Below are 19380 nucleotides of genomic sequence, written 5' to 3'. Positions count from 1 at the left end.
ACTGATCTCAAGGTTAAATATGTTATCGACAATTAGACTTTTCTTCTCCATATCTCCAGCACAGCTAGTAATGTTAAAAACGTTTAATCTTTTGTCAACTTGAATTGCACTCCCAAAGGTCCCCTCTGTTAACCTGACTTCACTTTGCAGCAAGTCCTGGGAAAGCCAGAAAGAAAGTGAGCAGTAGGGGAAGGGGAAAATCTCATCACTCCACTGCACACCAAATTGCTCGTGGTACCCTGAAAAGAAGGGCTGGTAAACAGTTTTCTGTCTTTCCACATACCCTTGCCTCTGCCCAGAATGCCACACCAGGACTCAGGCCTTACAGATGTTGGCCCACCTTTCAAGACTTAGCGAAAGGATGAGGTTATGAAGCCAAGAGTACAACTGAGCAGCCTCTCCATCATGCTTCCTTCCCATTATGATACAGACTTCTGTCATAGCTCTTGTCATTCTTTTTCAAACTTACTTATGTTCAATTCTGACTCCCTTACCAGACCCAGATGATAAATGCCAATGAAAGCAAAGTCCCTGTCACATAGTAAAGGCTCCAAAATTTTCTTGTATGTTGTATCTCATCTATGAGCTAAAATATGGAAAGGATCAGCTTTAGACTTCTTCCATAATGGAAGTCTCCAGTGAAATATTATAGACAGCAGGAGAAGGAAAGAGAGCTTTGAGGAAGATAAGATCTGAACCCTTACGAGAATATAAAAAAGAACTTTCTACTCATGCCTGAGACACCTGACCCTTGTGCTGAATCACTCAGACTCAGCAAACCACCCAGTAGACCTCCTGCCAAACCCTAGTTAATTCGCCTTAATTAACTCGCCCAAATCATTACTTCACCAACACAATGCTACCTCCTTTAAATGTAACCTAACAAACCCTATCCCTATCCTAAGCTCTTCATAAACCCTGACCTTTGCTTTTTCAAGAGGGTGCACTTGCAGCTCTCTAAGCCAGCAAGAAATAAATTCTGCTTTTATCTTTTAGATTTGAGTCCAGGGTCTTAGGAATTGTGATTCCTTTTAACAAATTATAGTTTTACTTATGGAGAGACCTAAAAACATACTCAAACTATAATGAACATGGTAACTTTCAAGTAGGTGAAATAAACTCTCTCCCAGCTAGTCCGCTTTTTCCCACATTTCCATCTCCCCACCAACCTCTCCACAAGTATTTTGTTTTCTGTTTTATCCTTTCAATAAAATAGAAATTAAAAAGTTAAATCCATTCCTTTCTTTTCCATTCAATAAAGCTCAAAGTCAGTTGTTTAAAATTACAAGAATTATTGAACAGATCTTTAGATGAGCAAGAAGAACCATAAGGATCTAAGACATAAATCATCCAAAATTTAACCACTTACTTGCCCAGATGCCCAACAATATTAGGGAGAGACATTCCCAAAGTGTCTGAGCTACATGAGATTTAAGTTTCACTGCAGAACTTCAAATAAAACTTCAGTATAGATTTCCAGCAACAAATTAGTATTTTCTAAAGGGAATTTTTTCATTTTATCCTGTTATTTTAATTCTTGAAGAGATTCTACTGCTGGTATTTTTTTTTAATGTACTCCTCTTTGTAATTTCACTGAAGCTATTTGTCTAATATAGTATCATCTTTAATTTATTTTTTAAAAATTCGATGCAGAACTTCGACTAGCCCCAAAAAGTGATTATGAAATTCAGCCTATGTGCTTTGGCACTGACATTTCACTTACGCTAGGCATGGCAGATGGGGAACTGGGCTGAAGTCTGTTTTAGCTAACTGGTAATAAAGTGGTTTGATCCTAGGAATCTTCCTTTTTATCCTCTTTGCTGATGGTTTGGATAGTATGAGAAAGCACGAGCACAGCGACCGTCATACAGGAACCACACAGTGAACGTTTTGTTCAAAGATAAAATTCAGTGTAAGAAAAATAAATATTGTGGTAGCTATTTGCCTCCAAAATATCTCTCCCCAGCCCCAGTGGCATTATCCTTACTTGCACTCTTATGGTTGGATGGGGTGAGCAGAAGAAGAGATGCCACTTCTGGAGCATTTAACTACCCTCCAGAGCCTTCTTTATCCTCCCACGTAGAGACTAGCTGATCTATCAGACTGGACCCCTGAATGATTATGCTGAACAGAACTTTCTAATGATCTATGATGAACATGAAACATGAGCAAGAAATAAACCTTTGTTATTTAAAGCCTCAGACAGTACCAGGTTATTTCTTACTCCACTAAGACATGTCTATCTTGACTGATTCAAATGTAATATAATCCCTCCAAGGTATCGAAGTCATTCGGGTACTAAAAATACATCCTGATAAAGTGATTTCACCTAAAAGTAATCTTTCTGGATACTGGTAATGTTGTACTAAGGAAAGATTATATGTCACACAATTCTTGCAATTAAGAAATTTCAAGATATGGGGAGATATTACTTTGCTCAAAGGGTACAAACTTCCAGTTAAAAGATTAACAAATTTGGGGATCTAATACACAGCATGGTGATTACAGCTAATAATACTGTATCATATACCTGAATGTTGCTAAGTGAGAAGATCTCAAATGTTCTCACCACAAAAAAGAAATGGTAGCTACATGACCAGATGGAGGTGGTAGCCAATACTAAGACGGTAATAATTTTGCAATTTATAAATGTATCACATCAACATGTTGTACACCTTAAACTTACACGATGTTATGTGTCAATTATATTTCAATGAAGCTGGAGGAGGGGAAGAAATTTTAAGTACAAACAGCATGAAAATGGCCTCTCGTTTCACTTAATGTTAAAACCTCAACTGACAAACTAAACTCTAAAATCAGAGGCCAAAGCTAAGTGAAAATAGCTCAAACCTTTTACCATACACTTCCCGCTCTAGCCCCAGTAGGGGCCAGGGCTGCCAGTATAATTGAGGTTTGTCTGCTGACTGCTGTTACCCCAGATGCTGTTGCTAATAATTATAACCAGGCCTCCCTCCCCACCCCGCTTTCCTCCTTTCCTTCTTAGCACGAGTCAACAAACTTCCTTTTAAGCTCTGTAGGGCGCACTAGCCTTTCTTTTGTTCTTGGCAGAAGGAGGAATATTTTTAGAAAATAAGTGTACTATTTTCAGAGGGGGGTCATTATCAGCCACAAAATGAGAAGAATGTGTGTCCCGAGGGCTCAGATACCCAGTTACTGAATCCGACCTCTCTGACTCCAAACCACAGAAGGCTCACCATTCTGTATTAGCTCTGGTTGCAGAAGCAATTCAGGATGACGCCTCCTCTCTCAGGCTACCTGGGCCTCAGTTCCTAGGGAACAAACAGGGCTTGCAGTCTTAGAGTTAAAAATAAAATCACATCAAGGTTGGGCGTCATAAATCTTCACTTCAGCAACTGGGTACATCACTACAAATTTCCTGGAGATCAGCTAAGTTCTTGTGACAGAAATGTAGTACCGTGTCTCTCTGCTGGGGATAGTGTGGGCATGAAGTTGGCTCCTTCAGCTTGATAAACTCAGTCTGTGCCACTGATACTGCGTGCCTGGACATTACCAGTGCCGCAAAAAAAAGAGAGAATATGTAAATGTTCTCCATAGATTTGTATGTTAGACTCCTGGAGGCCTTTCTTCTCCCCTCCCTACCTCTCCTCCCCTTCTTATAATTGAAACAGCACTCTGGAACCAAACTCTCCCTTTTCCAGAGTTCCTTAACATTTTCTCAAAGAACAGTCCTATTAATTCCTAAATTAAGCTTGCCTTCTTTTACCATCATGGCAAAGTGCAATTACAGTTTAAAGGGAATATTTATGTACATTAGTTAACGACATCATTGCAACTTACCGCTCACACATCAACACTTAATTAGTGTAAGCATAAGTGACATAATTGCTACAAGGCATGCATTTACTAGTAATGTGAGGTAATTTCATGCACTATGCACATTTTAAATATCTACTTTATACTCTGTCAGGCTGAATCTTTTAAATCAATAAGGGATATTTACATGGATCAGAAAGTGGTATTCTTCCCTATTGTAGACAAATATACTGCTACGGCCTTTTGAAGCATTTAATACCCTACAGGATTTTTAAAGGCAAAAGGTTAAAAATGGGCTGCAGTCCCTGCCCTCGGGGATAAAGAGAACCCCCTAACATATATAGCATTATCCACATTAATTATACGCCTTGTCCTCCTTCATTTACAACTATTTAATATGTATTTAAATGTCTCTCCAGGTATTACAACTTCTAGATTAGAAATATTTCTGTGAAATATAGTGGTTCTGTAAAATGGGGAGTTCCAAAGCCCCCCTCAAAAATTGCAAATACTTCTAAGAAATTATGAAGAGAGGCCTTTCTAAAATGTACACTTTTAAGCTGTGACAAAGTGAGAGAGTGGCATGGACATATATACACTACCAAACGTAAAATAGATAGCTAGTGGGAAGCAGCCGCATAGCACAGGGAGATCAGCTCGGTGCTTTGTGACCAGCTAGAGGGGTGGGATAGGGAGGGTGGGAGGGAGGGAGACGCGAGAGGGAAGAGATATGGGGACATATGTATATGTATAACTGATTCACTTTGTTATATAGCAGAAACTAACATGCCATTGTAAAGCAATTATACTCCAATAAAGATGTTAAAAAAAATAAAAATTTTTTTAAAAATTTAAAAAATAAAATAAAATGTACACTTTTTCAAAGCAACTCCCTGCAGAGAATTCTCCAGCGGCTGTTCCTATGCTTCACCGTCAAGTCCGAACCCCAGCCTGAGACAGCATCAGCCCTTCCTGATTTGCTCTAATCCACCTTCCAGCCTCCCGGGAAGCCGCACTCTAATCACCCCGAAGGCTGGGCTTGTCCCTCTCCTGTTGCTCATGCTATGCTCTCTTCCTGCCTGGGGTCCCCGCTCTCCTTCTCGTGTCAGCTCGTCACAGGCCCCTACTGCACGCTCCTCTCTCACATCTTGCGGCATCAATCACAGGGCGTGGTGTGACTCACGCATCTGTGTCCCACACTAGATGTCGGACAAGACTCAAATGATGAACTGGATTTCACTTAGCTGATCTCCATGTAACTATGATGAACACAGTTTCCTACAGAGGCAGGAGAGTGTAGTGAATGAGAACCTGGGCTTTAAAGGAAATCAGTCCTCAATTCAAGGTGATTTTAGTGAAAATACTTCTCTGTGCCTCAGGTCCCTCGTGTGTAAATGGGGAGAAATGGCTTAAATGCCGACTGCATAGGTGGGCTGACTCTAGTTGGAGTCCTTGGACTCTTGGACATGGATTCTTTCCCCCAGGCTGTTTCCCTGCTACCCAAGCCCACCTTTATCCCTGAATCTCATCTACAGGCCTGTCCTATCTCACTCATGTACCCAGCTCTGTTCCCCAACATCCCAGCCCTGGAGAGCAACTAGGCCCCCTACTGCTCTAGAGCAAAATTTTCACAGTGCCATCCACAGCAATGCTGTACTTCTAAATTAGCTTTTCCCCCCAGGAAGGCAATCAACACTCCACCTCAAGATAGAAGTGTCCTAGATTTAAGGTCTACCTCAGCTACTATGTAAGTTATTTAGCAACTATTTAAGTACCAACTATAGGCATGCCTCAGAGATACTGCACGTTGGGTTCCAGAGTGCCACAGGAAAACAAATATGGCAATAAAGCAAGTCACACGATTTTTTTGGTTTCCCAGTGCATGTAAAAGTTATGTTTACACAATACTGTGGTCTATTTGGTCTAATAAGTGTGTAATAGTATTATGTCTAATAAAAAGTACATATCTTAATTAAAATATGCTTTATTGCTAACAAATGCTAACCACCATCTGAGCCTTCAGCAAGCAATAATATTTTGCTGGTGGAGGGTCTTGCCTCAATGTTTGTGGCTGCTGAGTGATGCTGAAGGTTGGGATGACTGTGGCAACTTTTTTTTTTTTTGGCCATGCCCCGTGGCTTGCAGGATCTCAGTTCCCTGACCAGGGATTAAACCCGGGCCATGGCAGTGAAAGCACCAAATCCTAACCACTAGACCACCAGGGAACTCCCAGGGAATTTCTTAAAAAAAAAACAATAGTGAAGTTCGCCGCATTGATTGGCTCTTCCTTTCAGGAACAGGTTTCTCTGTAGCATGCGGTGCTGTTTGATAACGTTTTACCCACAGTAGAACTTTTTCAAAATTGGAGTCAATCCTCTCAAACCTGCCACTGCTTTATCAAGTAAATTTATTGAATATTCTAAATCCTTTGTTATTTAAACCATCTTCACAGTATCTTCAACAGGAGCAGATTCCATCTCAAGAAACTACTTTCTTTGCTCATCCATTTTAGAAGCAACTACTCATCCATTAGCTCCATCGTGAGATTGCAGCAATTCAGTCACATCTGCAGGCTCCACTTCTGATTCTAGTTCTCTCGCTACTTCCACCACATCTGCAGTTCCTTCCTCCACTGAAGTCTTGAACACCTCAGAGTCATCCATGAGGGTTGGAATCAACTTCTTCCAAACTCCCATTAATGTTGACATCCGGACCTCTTCCCATGAATCACAAATGTTCTTAACGGCATCTAGAATGGTGAATCCTTTCCAGAACGTTTTCAATTGACCTTTGCCCGGGTCCATCAGAGGAATCAGTATCTATGGTGGCTATTGCCTTACAAATTGTATTTCTTAAATAATAAGATTTGAAAGTCCTAATTACTCCTTGATCCATGGGCTGCAGAATGAACGTTGTGTTAGAAGGTATGAAAACAACATTAATCTCGTTGCACATCTCCATCAGAGCTCTTGGGTGACCAGGTGCATTGTCAATGAACAGTAATATTTTGAAAGGAATCTTTTTTTTTCTGAGTAGTAGGTCTTAAGAGTTGGGCTTAAAATATTCAGTAAACCATGATGTCAACAGATGCGCTGTCATCCAGGCTTTGTTGTTCTGTTCATAGAGCACAGGCAGAGCAGATGTAACATAATTCTTAAGGGCCCTGGGATTTTCAGAATGGGAAACGAGTACTGGCTTCAACTTCAAGTCCCCAGCTGCATTAGCCCCTAACAAAGGAGTCAGCCTGTCCTCTGAAGCTTTGAAGCCAGGCACTGACTTCTCCTCTCTAGCCATGAAGGTCCTGGATGGCAACTTCTTCCAAAAGGAGGCTGTTTTGTCTACGTTGACAACCTGTTGTTTAGTGGAGCCACCTTCATTAACCACCTCAGCTAGACCCTCCGGACAACTCGCTGCAGCTTCTGCATCAGGACTTGCTGCTTCACCCTGCAGACGGCTTCTTTCCTTAAACCTCATGAACCGACCTCTACTAGCTTCAAAAGTTCTCTTCTGCAGCTTCCTCACCTCTCTCAGCCTTTGCAGAATTGAAGAGAGTTAAGGCCTGGCTATCGATTAGACTTTGGCTTAAGGGAATACTGTGGCTGGCTTGACCTTCTACCCAGACCACTAAAACTTCCTCCATATCAGCAGTTAAGACTGCTTTTCTTTCTCATAGTTCACATGCAGTGACGATTTTAATTTCCTGCAAGAATTTTTCCTTTGCATTCACATCTTAGCTAACTGGTTGGTGCAAGAGGCCTAGCTTTCAGCCTATCTCGGCCTTCAACATGCCTTCCTCACTGAGCTTAATCATTTCTAGCTTTTGATTTAGAGTGAGAGACGTGTGACTCTTCCTTTCACTTGAGCACTTAGAGGCCACTATAGGGTTATTAATTGGACTAATTTCAATACTGTTGGGTCTCAGGAAATAGGGAGGGCTGAGGAAAGGGAGAGAGGTGGGGAACAAAAGCCAGTCAGTGGAGCAATCAGAACACACACGACACTTATCGATTACGTTCACTGTCATATACGGACGCGGTTTGTGGTGCCTCAAAACGATTACAACAATAACATCAAAGATCAGAGATCACCATACGAATATAATAATAATGAAAAGTGTGAAATATTGCAAGAATTAGCAAAATATGACACAGAGTCACAAATGCTATTGGAAAAATGGTGCCAAGAGACTTGCTTGACACAGGATTGCCAGAAACCTTCAATTTGTAAGAAACACAGTACCTGCGAAGGGCAGTAAAGTGAAATGCAATACAACCATGTATGCCTATTTGTTTATTCAGGATGCAAAGGTGAGTGAAAACTACCTCATGGAATGCAAATGATTCCGCCTGAGTCTGGGGCAGGTCTTAAACCTGTCTGAGGCTGTTTCTTTAATGTGGAGACCATAAGCCCCTACTTAGAGGTCTATGATGAGGATAAAAAGAGAAAACGTATATGGGGATATATTATAAACAGTAAAGTGCTATGCAAATCAGGATTATAAAATTCTTATCTCTTCTCAATTTTCTTCCAATTCTAAGTCCATATTAACCTAGCAGCGAACGTGGCGTAGCTAAATGCACTTTCCTCCACAGTTTCTTTCTGCGGAGCAGGCAGCATTCCCCATAAGTTCAGACCTTCCTGCTTGACAGGCTAATGTGCTGTTGCCATCCCCCTTGATATTAGTCTAATTCTGATTTGAGGCTACGGAAGTGACAAGTGAAGCTATTTTCGAGGTGCCTGGGGTCGTAAAACATTTTGAAAATTATTTTGCTGTCGAAGTCATGTCAGAATAAATCTGCATGAAGATTCTGTGGTTCTGAACTGAACATGAGGTGCCTTTCTGCTTATGCTCTGGAGAGGGCTGGCATGCTGAACACTGCCATCGTCAGTCACTTTGCTGAATGCCAGAGAGGCCCGCACTGAGCCCACTAAGCCAGGGCCTCGGGGATTCGCTCAGCCACTCTGAGGACGCTTTGCAACCAAGAGTGCCTAGAAGGGTCCAGGAATAGGACATAAAAAGTCTCTTGCCACCAAAAGACACACTTTTTTAAGTGTCAGAAATGAATGTCTTTTTTCAACAGGAGAGATCCAGAAAGCATCGAGGGGTGTTATCCATCTTGTACTTTCGCAAAGAATGATTGAGAAATTGTAAAAACCAGAATTGAAATTCTCTAGCCATTTATTCTTTTCTCTCAGTCTGTGCATTGAGCCTAGCTGCCCTGTTTAAATAATGATAGAAATAAATCCAATGAATATGGGAGGACACTGACCCCCACACACACCAAAAAAAAATAGACAGCTATTTCACAATAGCTCTGAACTAGGAGCTTTCAAACAGAGGAAACCAGGAGGTGTCATAGAGGTGTCTTACTTATGACCACAGATGGGAGAGGAGCTTATGGAGAAACCAAGGGTGGTGGGACCAGAGTCTGCACTACAAACCTCAGTTAACCTCAGTGAAGTTAACTATTTCACTTCTATCTGTGTATTTTTACAGGGTGGGAATCCACATATACAAAAGATTAGCTCTACCTCCAAAGTACCAAAATGACTGAAAAGACAAAGGTAATTTCTAAATATTTTTTCTTCTAAGCCTCGCAAACTAAGCTATGATGTCCTTCAGGATTAGAACCCTATGTTATCCATTTATGTATCTACCATATCACATGGTGCTCTATGCAGAGAACATCACCCATGTGTGCGTGTGGAATGAATGAATGAGCAAATAACTATGAACAAACTAAGAGGAAGAAAGAGGAGGGAGAGGAAGAGAAGGAAAAAGAAATGAAAGGAAAAAAGACGAATTGCATAGAGAATAATTAGCACATAAAATTCATGAATAAAAATCAGAAAATATGTTGGTTTGTTCAGCTTGAGCTGCCTGGCTGATAAAAAGCAGCCAGGTAAGTCGAGGGCTTTGTCAAAGGAAGAGAAAGTAATTGCAACGTGTTCTTCTTCCTGTACTTTGTTTACCTTCCTCCGCAACTGTAGACCCTAACTGGACACGAAGAAACAGAAAGAAAGGTACCTTTCAGATGAAAATTCCTCTTGCATTTCGCTAAGTTATCTCAATGTCCTGGTTCCTACAGCCTTCTACAGATCTATAATTCTAGAACACGGTGGCTGAGATTATTCTGCCTGTTGCCATCACTTAATTCTATGCACAAAGGTCATTCAAACATAGCGCCACCATCACATAAGTCTGCCCCACTAATGCACTAGGAGGATTCAAAGTGGTGTATCAGATTCAGCAGCTTTCAGACAAAGAATATTATTTTTAATGCACTGTGGCAAAGTAAGCATCAATGGTGCTTTTGACCTTAATTATTTGTGATAATAACTAGCTGAATAGAAGCACATGGTTCTCAGAGATGAAAGAGCATATTTCCACAAACCTCCATCAAGTAACTATTATTGATGATTCTAATCTTTTTCAATAAATATTTCAGAACATGGCAGAATCATGGTGTCAGTAGGAGACACGCTCAGAATGTCCTCCTGGATAGGGGCTATTATTTTTCTAGTTACACAAAAAAGAGAGAGCTTTTATCTCCCTTCTCAGTAGACTGATCTATTTATGTCACAAACCTCCACTCAAAGGTTTTAATAGCTAAGAAACAGTTGCTCCATGTCTTCTTTCAAACTCCTAAACCATTCTCGCCCTCCATTTGCCTCATGTATGTCAAATTATATCTGCCCCCCATCTTCAAAAGCTCTAACTCTAGGCCCTGGGGAAAAGTTGCATTTGAACAAGGATGGGTCTAGACTTGGTATAGAGTAGAGACTCAAGATGAGTTTGGATAAGCACAGATGAACTTCAAAATAGGGCCAGCCCTACTTGTATAACTCATCTGCCCTGTTTGGCTTACTATTCATTGGGTTTCCAAAACTCCAATTTACAGTCCACAATAAAACATTTGTCAAGTTACTTATAGACAAGATTGGACATCTATTTTATAAAAGTAACGATATAGTAACAATAATAATAACAATACCTGCAACTTTTAGCTGTCTTCTGGCTCTTCAGTGATGAAAACAAATACAACAAAATCCTAACTATTGCTAGAAGACAAAGGCTTGGATCAATTGTATTTTCTCTCTGAAGGAGCCAAAGTCTTAAAAACACGGGCTGGATATTTCATACCCTTCAGCCATGCTGTACTTCAGTAAATGGTGAGTGCTCAATAATCCTCACTGACCATGAGTACATAAAGAATGGAAAGTTCCAGCTAGGCTTTGCAGGAAAACGGAGAAATGAAGCCAAGTTACCAAAGGAGACCCACTGAATCACACAGATCCTACCTCCAGATTGTGTCTCGCACAGCTTCCCACTTCACTGCTACAGGCCTGATTCAGACACCGTTAACTCTGGCCGGGGCAACTGCTCTTGCCTTCAAACAGCTTCCAGAAGGGTGGATCAAAATACACTTCATCTACAAAACAATTAAGTAGATACAGGATCAGAGTGACATCCAACTTCTTACCAGCAACCCTGAATGTTAGAAGACAAAGATGCATTCAAAGTTCCACAAGATTCTGGACCTAAAATTCTATGGTCATACAAAATACCAATCAAGCACGGAGAAAAAATAAAGGCATATTTGGATTCTGTGCACGGCACAGAATGTTGATAAACCAAGTACTGTTTTTGAATCCGACAAAAAATGAGCATCTACTACAGACAAAAACTGAAGTTGAAACCAAAAAAGGGAAGACGTAGGATTCCAAAAGAAAAAAGCTACTCCAAGAGTGCAAGACACTTTGTGAGGCTAACAACTTTGGAGTGGTAGGTAGATCAAAAGAGCAACCAGCCCAGATATAGCAGGAAGTCAATGTGCTCCAGGAGGGTTTTCTCTGGGAAGAAAATATTGCTTTTGCAAAAAATGAGGCTGGATCATTTTGAGAATATTGTTTAAAAAAATCCCTTTGATTCTGACAACCACTGGTCCAAAAATGCATCAAGTAAAGTAGGAAATTCATTTATTAAAAGTCAATAAAAAAGCAAAGACAGAAAAAAGAAGAGCTACCCCAAAAAGCCATTGTTTAAATGTGAGTCATGTTAAAATGAAGCAAAACTGTAATAAAAGCAAATGCATTTGACTTTGACACTAGAAACATCCTTCCGCAAATGGCAATAATGTTATAACGTTGGACGTAAAAGGAAGGAAATGGAATCCAACACCTTTATTTGAATTTGCGGTGAATAATATCTACATAACCATAAAAACAAATAATATTTATTGGTTTTCAGCCTTCAGTAAAAGCTAAAGACAAAGCTCATAATGATTATGGCTTCAGAAAGAAAGGTAAATGTTTCACCATGACTATGTAAAGTTAAAAGAAGAGCTGCCAGAAACTGGGAAGTGAAAGGGCGAAAGAGGTAATAGAAGGAAGAGCAGGAATATAAGCATAATATTTAGACTTATGAAATTAATCACAGGAAGGAGTAAAAATAAAAATGTATAAAAGCGGTTGGTTTGGGGGAGTGAAACTGAGGTTGAGGAAGAATAAGCAGAAAAAAATTATGTGTTCATTTAAAACCTGTCTCTGCGTACACAAAGTAAACAATACATATATCAAATAATTATGTTGTACACCTGAAGTATGTACAATTTTTATTTGTCAATTATACCTCAATAAAGCTGGAAAAAAATAAATGAACAGACATCCATTGTGTATTTCCTTTAAATCAATTATATAAATAAAACATATTAATATGGACAAAAGGAGATCTTAAATGAAAAAGCACAGCATCACCTCAAATATATGTTTGTGTTGGGTGTACATGTGCTTAGGAAAAAGCCCCAAAAGATATATGCCAGCTCATTCATGTCTGTACATCTAGAAAATGGATTACTGGTGATTTGTCACTCTCTTCTTTACATCTTTACAGATTACTTGATTCTTTTTTTTTACAATTAGCATATATCTAAAAAACAGAAAAAAAATTTACTCTTGAAAATTAAATTTTAAAACTGTTCTTAATCCTACAATTAGCCAATTCTAAAATACCAACATACTACTTCTAGATTTTTTAGTATTTTTAAATATTTTTAATATTTTAATATATTATTTATGTGGAATCATGACTATATATATTAACATTTTACGTAAATGGGATTATACAGATTATACCATAATTTGTTTCAAGCTATTCCCCATGCGTTTATTTACAACACACTCATACCTTCATATATCACCTATTACACAAACTAGCCAGAATGTCCGTTTGTCCAACATGTCTGCTTTCCCCAGAGGAGAAGATCCTGAAGCCAAGAACCATGTTTTAATAATCCTGTATCCCCAATTCCTTGCACATCAAAGGCATGTAATGTGAATTTTGATCAATTTGAGAAAAAGTTCGATGTACTTTCCCCCTGTGTGCAGAGTTACCAAACATTCCCCTTCACAAATACTGTGTTCACGCACACAACAAAAGAAGCAGGGTGGCTACATAGCAACGTTAAGTCCCTGATGTTGCTCCATCTTCCCTTCCTGATCATCTGAACAGTTAGGAGGGCTTTTCTTTCCTGCTTGATCATTCCACCTGAGCAAAAGTAACCTCTCCTAAAAGCTAACTGTCCAGCAGGAGGGCTTTTGTGGACATTCTGATGAGCCTCCAGCAGAGGGTGCAGCCGTTCCCAACAAAGATCTCTGAGATTGTAGAAAGTCTCTTTCCAAGAAGAGATCCCCTTCCCTTCTGCTGACAGATCTCCACTGTTTGAGATTCATTCTATAATGGTCCTCATTTCCACAATGAGATAACAGATTAGGCCACCAGTTTTAGTGAGTCCTCACTCCTCAAATGCCTACCCTCCTGACAGCACCAGAGCAGACAGGCACTGTACTAGGCGCCCATGGGTGACAATTACATCAAGAGAAGTAAAGAGTTCAAAGGAGACAGGAAGCAAAAGGAGGTAGGGGAGAAACAATTTCAGACTTTGAAGTTTCTCCTACGAATAATCTGTCAAATGACTCCAAAACCAGTTGTACCAACTTTCCTATTAAAATCACTTAAACTTTTTTTTTTTCCCAAAAACACTTCATAGGTCTTTGGTTATAAGTTAAATTAGGACAAAATTTCCTATCTCTAGTACTCAAAAGTACTCAGAAAAGAATACGGCACATCTAAAAAAATTAAAAAACAAAAACAGCTTATTTTTACCATGCTTTCAAGAACTGCATTTAGGCAATGATAATTATACGAAGGTGGTCGAAACGTTTTTAAGTAAACATTTTACTGAAATAATACAAACTATGAGAAAAATGCACCAACTACCAATATACAGCTCAATGAATTTTCACAAATTGAAAACCACTATGACCACCACCCAGATAAGGAAAGAATACACTACCAGCATTCCAGAAGCCACTTCTTCATGACCCCTCCCAGCCAAAGGTAAATACCATGCTGAAATTTTATCACTATAGATCAGTTTCGCTTGGTTCTGAAATTTATGTAACTAAAATCATACAGAAAGGTACTCTGTAAACAGTAGCTACCATGGCATCACTACCATGAAAACATTTTGCTAAATCAGGAAGAGATAAGGAGTTGTACCCCTCACCCCAAGTAAACTCTAAACAAACTTTGTGAATAATGATTGAACTCAGATTCATCCACCTTGAAGATGGAGAATCAGGACTCAGAGAAATTATGTTAACAAGATCACATCCTCAGCTCAGTAAGTAGCTAAATTGTGGTTTGGACCTAGATTGTTCTCACTCCAAAACAGATACTCTTCTCTCTATGCTACATGGCCAGATAAATAAGTATGATATTGCACTTCTACTAAAAAGTATCACCCCACTTGGGCTTCACATAGCTTAGAATACTGAGTTGAGCAAATACTTGGTTGCCCTTCTTTGGATTGCATCGTCTGTTGGTGGCATCACGAGGCAAGTTCTTGACTGGCATGAGTGTAAGCCTGCTTACAGGTATAGGCCATGTTTATATTATACATTCAGTTTCAAGTCATTGGGATACAACCAAGGAATGGTTTTATTTCTTTTCATCAATATTTCCAAATTCAACATTGTTGAGTTTCCCCTCACCGTTGCTTAGGGACATTGAGGCAGATGCCACAGTTTTCTAGGCACTTTATAAAACCCCAGTCTAGTTAATATTTCCGTCTCATATTTAATTCAAAGCTAACCACTTCTTATATCACAGACTGGATCAGTGGTTCAAGGAGCCTAATATGGAGAGGAGGGCATGATCTGCTCTTACATTCTTCCTTCTCCACCATGTCCTTGAATTGCAGAACAGGAAAAAACAATGTACTTCCAGGTTCCTCTTTCCCTTCCTTCCCCTTGATCTCAGTCCTTATGGTTGAGTCCTAGAAGGAGAAATAAGGGAGGCAGAGATATTCTTATGTAACTGGCCACCCGTCAGTAACGAGGAGGCATCGCTGGTCTCCCTCTGCTGCAGTCTGGTTCTATGTAATGATGATGGCCCTTGCCAGTGTGGGGCCCCTGTCAACGTACTGCCCTCCACGTAAATCAGGGTTCTCAACAGCAGCACTACTGACATTTTGACTTGGATACTTCTTTGTTGTATGGCCTGCCCTGTGCATTATTGGATGTTTAGCAGCATCCTTGGCCTCTACCCATTAGATGCAGTAGCACTTCCTCATAATTGTTACAACCAAAATTTGTAATTGTTCCCTGGAGGGCCAATTCACTCTGGTTGAGAACCACTAACAAAGATAGCATGTGTATAATTCCTAAGCAGCCCTGCCAGTGACGTTTACCTTCAAATCCTTCCCTGGGCAGGGTATCCACTTGCTTAGCCTAGAAGTCACCTGGGCAGTCCAAGGATATCTGATGCACCTTTAACCTCTATGGTCATTTAGGTGTAGCCATGCTAACAGTTGTGGTTCTCTTTTGAGCGCTCCAAAACAGGTGAAAGTTACAATGGGGGTGATCCCCATCTATTTCATTAGAGACATTACATCAGTATCCCTTCTGTACTGCTGCTGTAAGATATTTCAGTAAAGATTCAGCCCTTAGAAACTCTGGGTAGAAATTCCAAACAAGAAGGAACCATCCTCTATATTCATAGTCACCCCCAAAACTTGAGTCTACATTTCAAGCTCTTGCAAGAACTCCCTTCCATGCACTTCTCCATGCATTATGCAGCTCTCCAAGTCTTCAGAGAGGAAACAAGGTTCGACATCCCCCCGCCAACTTCTTTTAAAATATATCCTAATTTTGGGCTTCCCTGGTGTTGCAGCGGTTGGGAATCCGCCTGCCAATGCAGGGGACATGGGTTCAAGCCCTGGACCAGGAAGATCCCGCATGCCGCAAAGCAACTGAGCCCATGTGCCACAACTACTGAGCCTGCGCTCTAGAGCCCACGAGCCACAACTACTGAAGCCCAAGTGCCTGGAGCCCATGCTCCGCAACAAGAGAAGCCACCGCAATGAGAAGCCCGTGCACTGCAACAAAGAGTAGCCCCCGCTCACCACGACTAGAGAAAAGCCCTTGAAGCAACGAAGACCCAACACAGACAAAAATAAAACTATAAAAGAAAAAAATATATATTCATATATATATCCTAATTTTTATGAATGACCCTTCTCTTGGCTTGAGGAGACAAAAATCACTTCTTTGCTCTGGACGATGGGGCAAGAAAACAACCACCTTGAATATAACACTTCTTACAAGACTACACACCTCTGTGATTCTCTCCCTTTCCCCGTTGTTATGGGCTGTGTTCCCCCAGAATATGTACGCTAAAGCTTCAATACCCAGTACCTCAGAATATGATAGCATTTACATATAGCGTATCTAAAGAAATAATTAAGTTAAAATGAGGTCATTAGGGTGGGCCTTATAAGCCTGGTGTCCTTATAAGAAGAGGAAATTTAGAAACAGGTACAGAGACACAGGAAGTAGACAGCCATCTACAGGTCAATGAGAGAGGCCTCAGAAGAATCACACCCTGCCAACACTTAGTCTTAACTTCCAGCCTCTAGAAACATGAGAAAATAAATTTCTGTTGTGTAAGCCACCCAATCTGTGGTACTTTGTTATGACAGCTCTAGGGAACTAATATACACCAGTCTTATTCTTATCAACTTGGGCTGAGGAGATGGTGAAATGAGAAGGGCCAGTTGTACCTCTTCTTATTAAGTCCTGGAGAGTTTTCTAGCCCAGTTTTTGGTGTCCCTATTTAAATGAGGGCTACTTGGACCCTATTCAACACTGAGCCCTTATCACCAGTTCTGGAGCAAAAGAAAAAAATCCCACTCACTGGCATGTTACACATGCATCTATTTGGATTTTAATAGCACCCAAAGAGAAAACCAGACTTTCAATACTGCAAAGAGAAAAATAGCTCCTCTGTTGTCCACTGCTGTCACACATCTCTTACGGCAAGAGCACCTTGCCTATGTGAACCTGGGTGAAGTTTCTACGATGCAGTGACATGTCTGCTTGGTAATTTCATGGACAATATACCAGAAACATGGCTGACATGCGGGATTATCTCTTTGCATTACTGGCTGGGAAACTGTTTTCAAACACTGGTCAAGGTCTGGATGACACCCTTCTAAGCGAACATAAATGACTACCTTGAGCCCTCCAAACAATCCTAGGACAGAAAATGATCGCGGCAATCACCTAACCTAATCCCTCATCTGATGTTTCAATGACTTCTCTCTACCTATGACCATGTTAGGTTACACACAAAGCAGAACGCTTGAGAAATATAATTATGCTAGGATTCTATGTGCTAGTCCTATTTGGACGGTGAATGAAGCCTTATGCATAGTCACACCTAAAACCCTGTTTTGAAAGAAGCTGTTGTTCTTCAAGATTCCTAGTTGAACAGGAAAACACTGCGTACATTCCGGGTCACCTCCCTCAGCATTTTGCAGGACTATGCTTCAGCATGTGCCTGGGATCAACTAGGTCTGAAGAGTCCATAAAGTAAAAAGAGGACATCACAAAAATGTGGTTGATCAGTCTTAGCCTAGAACAAACACTTAACTGGATATTTCGCCTCAGGCAAATCCACTGGCCACTTTTGATCTTGATTTTCAGTTTCTTCATCTTAAAACAAGGGGATAAAAGTAGAGTCATAAATGTTGCTCTAAGTTTTAAAATTCCTCAAATCTCACCCTTTGCTGCTCATCTAATTTTGCCTACACCCTTCTGAGAAACTCCTTTTATCCATATTACCCAAGTCTCTACAAAGACCTTACAGAGACCTTTCCACTCTGGATGATCCTGGTGAAACATCCTTGAAGTTACACTAACTTTCACAGGATCCGCAAGGGGGCCAGGGAGTGTGTTAGTTTTCTACCACTGCCACAAACACACTCACTAAAAACAACACAGATTCATTATCTCACAGTTGTACAGGTCAGAAGTTTGAGCTGGCTCAACTGCTTTCTCTGATCAAGGTTTCACAAGGCCAAACTCCAGATGGTGGCTAGCTCACACTCTTAGCGACACCTGCAAAGTTTCTCTTTCCTTATAACTTAACACATAGCTTCTAGGAATTAAGGCATGGACATCTGGAGGGCGATGATTCTCCTTACATGGTAATAGGGAAAAAGGGATTGGAGTCACAGAAACAACTTTCTCCATAGTACAGATCTGCCCAGGGGGTTTTCTTTTCTCTAATTCAACTACACACTTAAAATAGTAACTCACGATATTGGTTCAAGATGACAGAGTAGAAGGACGTGCTCTCACTCCCTCTTACAAGAACACCACAATCACAACTAACTGCTGAACAATCATCTACAGGAAGACACTGGAACTCACCAAAAAAGATACTCCACATCCAAAGACAAAGGAGAAGCCACAATGAGATAGTAGGAGGGGCGCAATCACAGTAAAATCAAATCCCATAACTGCTGGGTGGGTGACTCACAGACTGGAGAACATTTATACCACAGAAGTCCACTCACTGGAGTGGAGGTTCTGAGCCCCACGTCAGGTTTCCCAACCTGGGGGTCCGGCAACGGGAGGAGGAATTCCTAGAGAATCAGACTTGGAAGCCTAGCGGAAATCGATTGCAGGACTTTGACAGGACTGGGGGAAACAGAGACTCCACTCTTGGAGGGCACACACAAAGTAGTGTGTGCATCGGGATCCAGGGGAAGGAGCAGTGACCCCATAGGAGACTGAACCAGACCTACCTGCCAGTGTTGGAGGGTCTCCTGCAGAGGCAGGGGCTGGCTGTGTCTCACCATGAGGACAAGGACACTGGTAGCAGAAGTTCTGGGAAGTACTCCTTGGCCTGAGCCCTCCCAAAGTCCACGATTAGCCCCACCAAAGAGCCTGTAGCCTCCACTGTTGGGTCACCTCAGGCCAAACAACCAACAGGGAGGGAACCCAGCCCCACCCATCAGCAGACAAGCGGATTAAAGCTTTACTGAGCTCTGCCCACCAGAACAACACCCAGCTCTACCCACCACCAGTCCCTCCCATCAGGAAACTTGCACAAGCCTCTTAGATAGCCTCATCCACCAGAGGGCAGACAGCAGAAGCAACAAAAACAACAATCCTGCAGCCTGTGGAACAAAAACCACATTCACAGAAAGACAGAAAAGATGAAAAGGCAGAAGG

At 40.9% G+C, this 19380-nt stretch overlaps 1 long non-coding RNA gene across 1 annotated transcript in view; it reads right to left on the bottom strand.

Moving 5' to 3' along the window:
• LOC114884631 overlaps positions 1-19002 on the bottom strand; it is a 188137-nt gene extending 169135 nt beyond the window's left edge. The window contains exons 1-2 of the long non-coding RNA XR_003790871.1: positions 18951-19002; positions 11098-11228 (exon numbers count right to left, since the gene is read on the bottom strand). This is a non-coding gene — a long non-coding RNA (uncharacterized LOC114884631). The remainder of the gene's footprint in view (positions 1-11097; positions 11229-18950) is intronic.
• Positions 19003-19380: the final 378 nt, after the last annotated feature.

Source organism: Monodon monoceros, unplaced genomic scaffold (genome assembly GCF_005190385.1).
Source record: "Monodon monoceros isolate NGI ecotype Baffin Bay Population unplaced genomic scaffold, NGI_Narwhal_1 Super_Scaffold_5, whole genome shotgun sequence".
In the NCBI taxonomy this organism is placed as follows: Eukaryota; Metazoa; Chordata; class Mammalia; order Artiodactyla; family Monodontidae; genus Monodon; species Monodon monoceros.
The sequence above is the reverse complement of the archived record's forward strand: the minus strand, read 5'-3'. Positions and strand labels throughout refer to the sequence as shown.